Source organism: Ursus americanus, chromosome 2 (assembly GCF_024610735.1).
Source record: "Ursus americanus isolate L20-20 chromosome 2, mUrsAme1.1.p, whole genome shotgun sequence".
NCBI lineage: Eukaryota > Metazoa > Chordata > Mammalia > Carnivora > Ursidae > Ursus > Ursus americanus.
Window position 1 is genome coordinate 95,412,064 of NC_142128.1, and position 9,000 is coordinate 95,421,063.

General features: G+C 37.7%; 1 pseudogene; it reads left to right on the forward strand.

Moving 5' to 3' along the window:
• Nucleotides 1-4,066: 4,066 nt before the first annotated feature.
• On the forward strand, nucleotides 4,067-5,381 carry LOC123792638 (dnaJ homolog subfamily A member 1-like; annotated as a pseudogene).
• The last annotated feature ends 3,619 nt before the right edge of the window (nucleotides 5,382-9,000 follow it).

The window sequence follows — 9,000 nt, forward strand, 5'->3', positions numbered from 1 at the left end:
GCTAGCAACGAACATCATAGGTATCATTTATTTTCAGAGGTTAAGGAATCCTTAGGTTAACCAATCAACTATCAATTTAATCCCTTAATTTTCTCTACTGCCATTGAGACTCTGGCTTGGATGATCAGCATCATTCTACGGTTATAGCAATATATACAATTCACTTCGCTAATACAATTAACATAAACAAAAAACCAAGACTAATGCAGTTCTATAGCTCAAAAAGAATATTTATTCTAAATATATAACCTTATTTTAATGTGCAGCATATGCGGATTTATTAATGTACTGACTTTATTTATTACTACAAACCTCCATTGTGGCAAACTGCTGTAGGTTTCTAGGAACTGAAATGAGCTAAGAAGAAAAAAAAATTATGTGAAAGATACAATCCTTTATCTCAAAGAATTCTCAAAGGTGATATAGACAAGGATACAGCAAGCCATAACACTGTAATAAATTCTATAATCTAGATAAATGTGCTGGGAGAGAAGAATGAGCAATTCATTTTATTTTGAGAATCAATAACTATTTTCACAGGAGAAGTGGCACTGAAGGATGAGTCCGAATTTTGAAAAGAGATAAGCAAGAGAAGAGAAATCCAGAGAAAACAAACTACTGACCTAAGTTGTAGAGTAGTGAAAATACACAGTGGTTTGGTGTTTTAGAAGCAGTCTTATATGACTTGAAAAGAGAATACATAGTGGGTAGACTGAGAAGGTAATGAGAAGCCAGATTGGAAAAGTCTTCAAATGGCATGATTTATGCACAAATCCAGTTACTATGCTGGGAGTTTAGTGTACAGAGCTGGGGCAGAAAGCTGTGCGGTAATTAACCAGGATCCTAAAGAGTAAACATTGAATAGATCAAGAAATCAAAATGTCAAATTAGTGCTGGACACACCAGAGAAATTTTAGTTAGCTCAATTAAAAAGAACTTGTGATTATTTTTAGCCAGTGTATTTTATACACTGAAAGTTAGGAAAGGAGATTATAGCAGAAGAATATAGCAGAAGATTATAGCAGAAGAATACCAGAGACAAACTTCACATTCTGCCTAGTTCTAGCCCTGAAAATATACTTGTATATAAAGTATATTAAGCATCAAATTTCAATAAAGTTAATAACCATTTACTGAGTACCTACTGTGTGTCAGGAACACTGGAATAAAATAAATCAATAAAGCATGAATCCTTTCTTTGAAGAGTTTACATTCAATTGGGAAAAATAGATGGTAAAAAGATAATTTCAATATAATGTGGAATGTGCTTGGATAAAGATAAAAATAGGGTTCTGTGGGTATTTACTCTAACCCTGTCAGGAGGCTTGGGCAATTGTTCATGGAGGAGGCAATAGTAAAGCTGATTCTTGAAGAATGGTTCTTTAAAGAATGAGAGTGGGAAGGATATTCTAAGTAGAGAAAACAGCATAAGCAATTTCACACCTGTAAAACAACATCCTTCATATAGAGAACAATACACAAGGTGAGGTTTTTTTCTGTATTATAAATTCCTAGAAAGGTAGCTTGAATGCAGGAGATCCTGAAACATGGAAAACTCCAGATTACTCTTTGTTTGCCAATAATAAATGTGTTGTTATAGTAATCCTTACATTTTGAGCTGCAAATTTGTTGGTCAATACTTCTACTGAATCAAACTAAACATTACACTTATTTATTTAAATGTGTATTAAGCTACTTAGTAGGGAAAAAATTAAAAAACAGCAATTGGAAAAGTCAAATGACAGTATATATATATATATATATTTTTTTTTGAGAATCAATATTACGATGTCATTATCTGCATAGGGAAATGTATGTCATTGTAATACCAACTTTATTAAAGATTGGTCATTCTCCTATTAACTGAACAGTGCACTCCACAAGTAGTTGAACCTTTGTTAAAGAGGTTTCTTGGTTAAATGCAAGTTTTGCATTTAATGGATAAATGATCTCTAAAAATGGGAAGGAGAAAAATCAAACAAGTGAGTCAAGTGCATTGATCCCATTGAGGAGAATAAAAAGTTGAATTCACTATTTAATAACTTATTTTAGTATATATTTACTGAATACCTCTGATATGTTAATTACCATTTTCAGAGCTAGAAAAACAATAAAAATAAAATAGTCTGATGGTTTGAAAAACATAGTCTAGCCAAAGAGTCAGTCACAGGTGCTTGTGACAAGCTACAAAATCAAACAAAAAAAATCAGTTAATTTTGAGAAATTGAAGGGTTAGGAAAGTTTTCATAGTATGACATTAAAACTGAGTCTAAAATGAGTTCATCAGTTGAACAAATACAGGAGGAAGAGGAAATTCATGGAAGTTTAAAGTGTTATTTTTATTTGAGCATTTCCTAAGTAATGTGGGATGGCTAGAGGTATCTCACATAGGGTTATATATGATATGCTGAGTTTAGTTATTTTGTAGGTAATGGAAATTCATCAGTAGTTCCTAATCAAGGATGTAATAAGTCTGTGTTTCGAAAGTAAGGTTAATAAGCAAATAGAAGATTAGTTAGATGTGAGGGAACCATTTAGAAGGCAGCTCTACTTGCTGAAGTTGGTTCCATTTCACTAATAGACATTGTTTCTTTTGCCCTCAAGACTTTGCACTTTCTATTCCCTCTGTACTTTCTGTGCCCTGACATCCCCTCTATGGTGAGTTCAGCCCAGCACTTCCCCAGGTGGTGAAAATTCATTGCCCACTAGACTATAAAACCAGTGAGGGTGGGGACTGGGCCAATCTCATTCACAGTCAAATTCCTATAGCCTGGCCCTTAAAAAGTTCTCAATATATGCTTGTTGAATGGATGAATGAATTCAGAAGTGTTTAAGAGAGAGAATCACCATGATTCAGTGATCAATTACCTGTGAGACATGTGAAAGCAGAAGGAATCAAAAGCGATTCCATTAACTGAGAAAAGTCATTCAGATGAGAGAATTCTTGAAGAAGAAAATACATATTTTGTTTGAGGCATGAGGACAACTAAGAATAGAGCAGAAAGAAGGTGAGAACAAAGAGAAATTTAGGGGTAAATCAAAGGAAGTGCATGTAATAACTGGTGGCAGCACCTAGGAAATCTTTTCTCAAAGGATCCATGATTTAGGAACCAGGATGGATTGAATGACTAACTTGACTAACTTGAAGTGCTAGGGGGTGGCCTGAGCAGGCAATTTTACCCTGAATTGAATTTTTCACCTAATACTCACCAAAAGGAATTTGTGTTTCTTTGGGAAAAGAGTCTAAGACACAAAGTCTAATGGACCTGGAAGGGACAGGGTGGAGCCTACCAAAAAAGAATCCCAAATTCCAAATGGAACAAAACTGGCCTCTATAATCATTATGTGTAATTGTAAATGGCCTGTCCATATTCAGCTAGAATTCTGGGGTTTTCGTGATAGAGTGTGAAGCTAGATTGACAATATGATGAACAAGATGATTTCCTCTGAAATATTCTTAAAATTCCATTTTAGAGAGAAAGAGAATTTGACACCATAGACTATTTCATCCTGTGTGCAGTAGCAATGGAAAGAACCAGCTGCAAAAATGTGAAGTCTTTCTAGTAGACAAGATCCAACACTAAAAACCAGAAAAGTTAATTCCAAAATCTCAGATGACATAAATCTGCTATCTCAATTTAATAAATACACAGTATAAAGTTGTTTACTTTTTAAATTTTAAATTTAAATTTTGAACACTTAACATGATTCAGCCCTTTGGTAGGCTTTGGAAAGAAATTATGAGCAGTAGTATCTTCCTTTTTGAATATAAAGGAATTGTCCTAGTCACTTGGTTTGTGTCCCCTTAGAATTCATATGTTGAAGTCCCAGCCCCCAGGATGTCTGTATTTGGAGATGGGGCCTGTAGGAAAGTGATTAGGTTAAGTGAGGTCATAGGGTGGGGCCCTGATCTGCTGATATTGGTCTCCTTATAAGAACAGATGCCAGAGGAACTTTCCAGAATGCCGGTGAGATGTGGAGGAGCAGCGGCTACCCGAGGTGTGCCCAGCAATGCGCTCCTTCCCGCTCCCCCACACGGGCCTTGGCCTCCCACCAGCTGTAGAAAATGGTGAAAGAAACCACTTACTATGATGTTCAAGGGGTCAAACCCAATGCCACACAGGAGGAACTGAAAAAGGCCTACAGGAAACTGGCCTTGAAGTACCACCCTGATTTAAGAATCCAAGTGAAGGAAAGAAGTTTAAACTGATTTATCAAGCCTACGAAGTGCTCTCTGACGCAAAGAAAAGGGAATCATATGACAAAGGAGGAGAACAGGCAATTAAAGAAGGTGGAACTGGTGGTGGTTTTCACTCCCCCCATGGACATCTTTGATATGTTTTTTGGAGGAGGAAGAAGGATGCAGAAAGGAGAGGTAAAAATGTTGTGCATCAGCTCTCAGTAACCTTAGAAGATTTATATAATGGTGCAATAAGAAAACTAGCTCTGCAAAAGAATGGAATTTGCGATAAACGTGAAGGGCCAGGTGGTAATAAAGGAGCAGTCAAATATTATCTCAATTGCTGAGGTACTGGAATGCAAATAAGAATTCATCAGATAGGACCTAGAATGGTTCAGTAAATTCAGTCTGTGTACAGGGAGTGCCAGAGCCATGGGGAACAGATCAGTCCTAAAGACAGATGTAAAGGCTACAGTGAAAGGAAGATAGTTCAAGAGAAGAGTCTGAAAGTTCATATTGACAAAAGCATGAAAGATGGTCAGAAGATAACATTCCATGATGAAGGAAACCAAGAACCAGGACTGGAACCAGGAGATATTATCATTGTTTTAGATCAGAAGGACCATGCTGTTTTTACTCAGCAAGGAGATCTTTTCATCCAGTTGAAATTGTCAAGCATGGAGATATCAAACCACCTGGGTGGCTCAGTCGTTAAGCGTCTGTCTTCGGCTGAGGGCATGATCCCAGAGTCCTGAGATCAAGCCCCGCATTGGACTCCCTTCTCCACTGGGAGCCTGCTTCTTCCTCTCCCACTCCCCCTGCTTGTGTTCCCTCTTTCGCTGGCTGTCTCTCTCTCTGTCAAATAAAAAAAAAATCTTTAAAAAAAGCATGGAGATATTGGAGATAACAAGCGTGTGCTAAATGAAGGCAGGCCAATTTATTGTAGACCATAGAAGAAGGGTCGCCTCATCATCAAATGTAAGGTAAATTTTGCAAAGAATGGTTTTCTGTCTCCTGATAAACTCTCTTGCAGGGAAAACTCCTACCTGAGAGGAAGGAAGTAGAAGAGACTGATGAAATGGACCAGGTAGAACTGGTGGACTTCGATCCAAATCAGGAAAGATAGAGCCATTACAGTGGGGAAGCCTATGAGGGTGATGAACATCATCCCAGGGGGGGTGTTCAGTGTTACACCTCTTAACGGGGCCAGTGAATAACACTGCCAGTATCTTACAAGGACTATAATCATAGCTCACTCTTGCTATTGTTTTTGTTTTAATATTCAACTATAGTAGTATTTTAAAACTTAAATGAAGAATAAACTCAAAAAAAAAAAAAAAACAGATGCCAGAGAACTCCTTGTCTTTCTCTCTTTCCACATGAATGGAAAGGCCATATGAAGGTTCAGTGAGAGGTCATTATTTACAAGCCAGGAAGAGTCCTCACTAGGAACCAATCCTACCTGACAGTGATCTGGGACTCCTATCCTCTAGAACTGTGAGAAAATAAATGTCTGTTGTTTAAGTCACCCAGCTTGTGGCATTTTGTTATGGATGTCCAAGCAGCCTAACACAGCTTGTAAGTCATAGAATTAGCACATACGCTCAAGTCCTCTGTCCAAATTTCAAGCACATGAAATAGAAAAAGACAACAAATGATAAAATGTTCGACTAAATATAATCAAATGCAAAGAAGAGGATAATATTCTCCAATCTTTCATAGAAGATTGAAGAACTGGTACAACTTTGACTAGGTAGTCAAAAGATGGTTGGGGGGGGATGGTGGAGAAAATATTTTAGAAATAGCAGAAACAAGCCTGGATAATTGGGCAGAAGGCTCTTTATTTCATGGGAGAACTGGGATCTGAGGTTGAGATTAATGCAGTAAGTAAGGCTATAGTTGTGGTTAGAGACGACAGGCAGAGCCTAGGGAGGGTGCAGCAGGAGAAGCACATCACAACCGAGCTCAACTCACCCCTGACGCAGAAGTGGAGATTGGGTTATGCCTGGCAGGACAGAGCACCTTCACCCCAAAAGCCAGGGGCAGGCTGATGCCTAACTGCCCCTAATTCAAGGAACTCCTCGGGGATAGGAGTTTTACAAGAGTGTACCTCACGAAAAGAAGGGTGGTAGCCTCCAAAAAGCAGTAGCCAGTGTCCAGAGTCAGGAAACTCTTTAAGTATAGGAAAAAAGGGGGCCAGACAGAGACCCAGAGTCTACAACAGGAATGGGTGCCAAAGGGTATGAAAATGTCCCCAGAATTTGTTTAGATCAGCTATGGCGAGGCCTACAGAATGATGACTGCCAAGGAAGAGACAGTTTATTATCTACAAATTCTCAGGAGGAAGGGACACTCCATGGCTTGCCAGGCCACACGAGGAAGCATTTGGGTCAGTCAGGAGGCAGAAGGAGAAAAGGGAAAATTATGGACCAGAGCCTTTAATTTGGGTTTTTGAGGGAAGCAATGACTGAGGCAGAGTAAGTACACTGTGTAAGTTTAGTATTGGATAGTCTGGATAATTTCTGTGGACTCGGGGCTATAGAGGCGGTCCCTGGTTGTCTGGTACCTGCCCCTGGGGTGAATTGGAGGTATGGGCTCTGATTGGTTGGTTTGCATATCGTAGGTGTGCTCACAGGTAAGATGTTTGCTATCTCTATGGAACTAGATAACCGTGGGAGGGCCGTCCCTCCCTCCCTGGGTCCCCAAGCTGCCCAAGATGTCAAATATAGAAAATAGAAAATATGATTAATATACAAAACACTATTTAAAATATGTAGGATGAAAGAATAAAATGAAAGATAATAAGGAGTTGAGAGATCTTGAAACACTTAATTTAGCCACTTGAATTCAGATATGCAGATACATGATAGATAGATAGATAGATAGATAGATAGATAGATAGATAGATAGATGATAGATAGATGATAGATAGATATAGATAGATAGATGATAGATAGATAGATAGATAGATAGATAGATAGATAGATAGATAGATGATAGATAGATAGACTGACAGCCTTTTTTTTTCTTTTTTGTCTTAGAAGGGCCATAACATTAAGAAGCTGAGTCTGAGGAGACACCCTAGGTAGTTAAGTAATATAGAAATAGATTCTAATAATAGCACTTTTAGAAATTTATGAAATCATCCATGCCTAAGTATGTTATGTTGCATATGATGCTTTACCAAATCATCCCCTTGTGGGGTGAAACAATTAATGCACCTCCAAATTTACAGTTATTATATTGAGCTATCAGCTTACTTACCTTTCAGTCTCTGACCCAGTAACTTTCAATTCTGAAGATACATTTACAACAGACATGATTTTAAACCACATTCTGTTAACAAGCTCTGTTTTAAATGAGTTTCTTTGTATAAGTAATGCTATTTTGTGCTTGATTTGCTCAAAAGCTATGTAAAATCCCTTGAACCTCAAATGTATCACTATGTCTTAATGCCACTCTCACTTGTAAAGGAGCAGAAATATTTCATTTTTCTTTGCTGTTTGCTCCCCCAGAGCAAGCTAATTGTGCTTTTTTAAAGCAAAGTGACAATTTTTGATACAGGTTTATTTAATTAAAAAAAAACAACTTAGAACAATCAAACATGAGCGTTAACAAGAAACATATGTGAGGCTCCAAGTATTCTGAAAATGAATGCAAAGCAACGTTCCAATCAACATGAGGTCAGGTTTCCTGGCCTGTTTCTGCACATGCAAAATCGGAGAGCGTGAGAGGTTGAGTGTAGGTGTGTGACCGTTCGTGACTGTGAGTGCATCTGTACATGTTGTGAAAGACCCATTTCTGCTGCAGCTCCCAGCAGCCTCGAGAAGCAATCTTCTACATGAAGCAGGACACACTTCAGGATATTAACACTCTACCATTTCCAAGAGCCTCTGTTCACACCAGCTCCAGAGTAAACACCATGAAAGAAGGAGCCTCAAGCTGCTAAAAAGCACACAAAGCAACAAGGAGAAACAGTTCCAAATCTCATAAAAATGGAAAATGTTTCAAGAACAACTGCCCGTTTGTTCCAAGAGTGCCCACAGAGCAGGAGGGTAAATAAAACTCAGTACCTGTTAGATTTATAGGCAAATAACCATTATCTACTATGTGTAGATGAGTGAATGATAATTTTATGCAAACCACAATAAGTAAATTCAAACAGTATGAACTAAGCCTGCACAGCAAGAGCAGGAAGTTCAAGGAAAGAAAAATAAGGAAAGGGTGTTTTCTGTGTGGTGTATCACCAACCTGGGAAATCCATTATAGAGCCAAAAACTGGAACAGGATTTTATAAAAGCACTGGCTTAAAATAGAGCTATAAGTCCCTTAGGACTTGTATGGTGACTCCATACCTTAAGTAAAACTCTGCTCCCCACCATCTAATTACTGATTGGCTTTACATAGAGGATTATGGAGAATTAGTAAATTGGACTTTTTATATGACAGAGTATATGGTATAAATTCCCTGGGAGCTTCATGGTGCATTCAGTTTTTTGAACGAATCTGTGTCAAGTATCATCAATAGCCAAACACCCTAACCAACAAAGCTTAGAATTTTATGGACTTTTGTCTGAGAGCTGCATAATTTTCTAATCAAAATAGTACCTTTATAAGATTTTTCAAAAGCAGAACATTCAACTTTGGCGGAGTTTAAAATCTCTTTAAGTACTGTGAATTTTAAATTTATAAGTGAAATCAAGATTTTTCAGATTCAGATTATATTGACTCCCTTATCATATGTGGTTTCCTGGGTAGTAGTAGAAGGTAAAAAAGACGACTTTCAAAGGATTATACAAAATACTATAAATGGATTCATT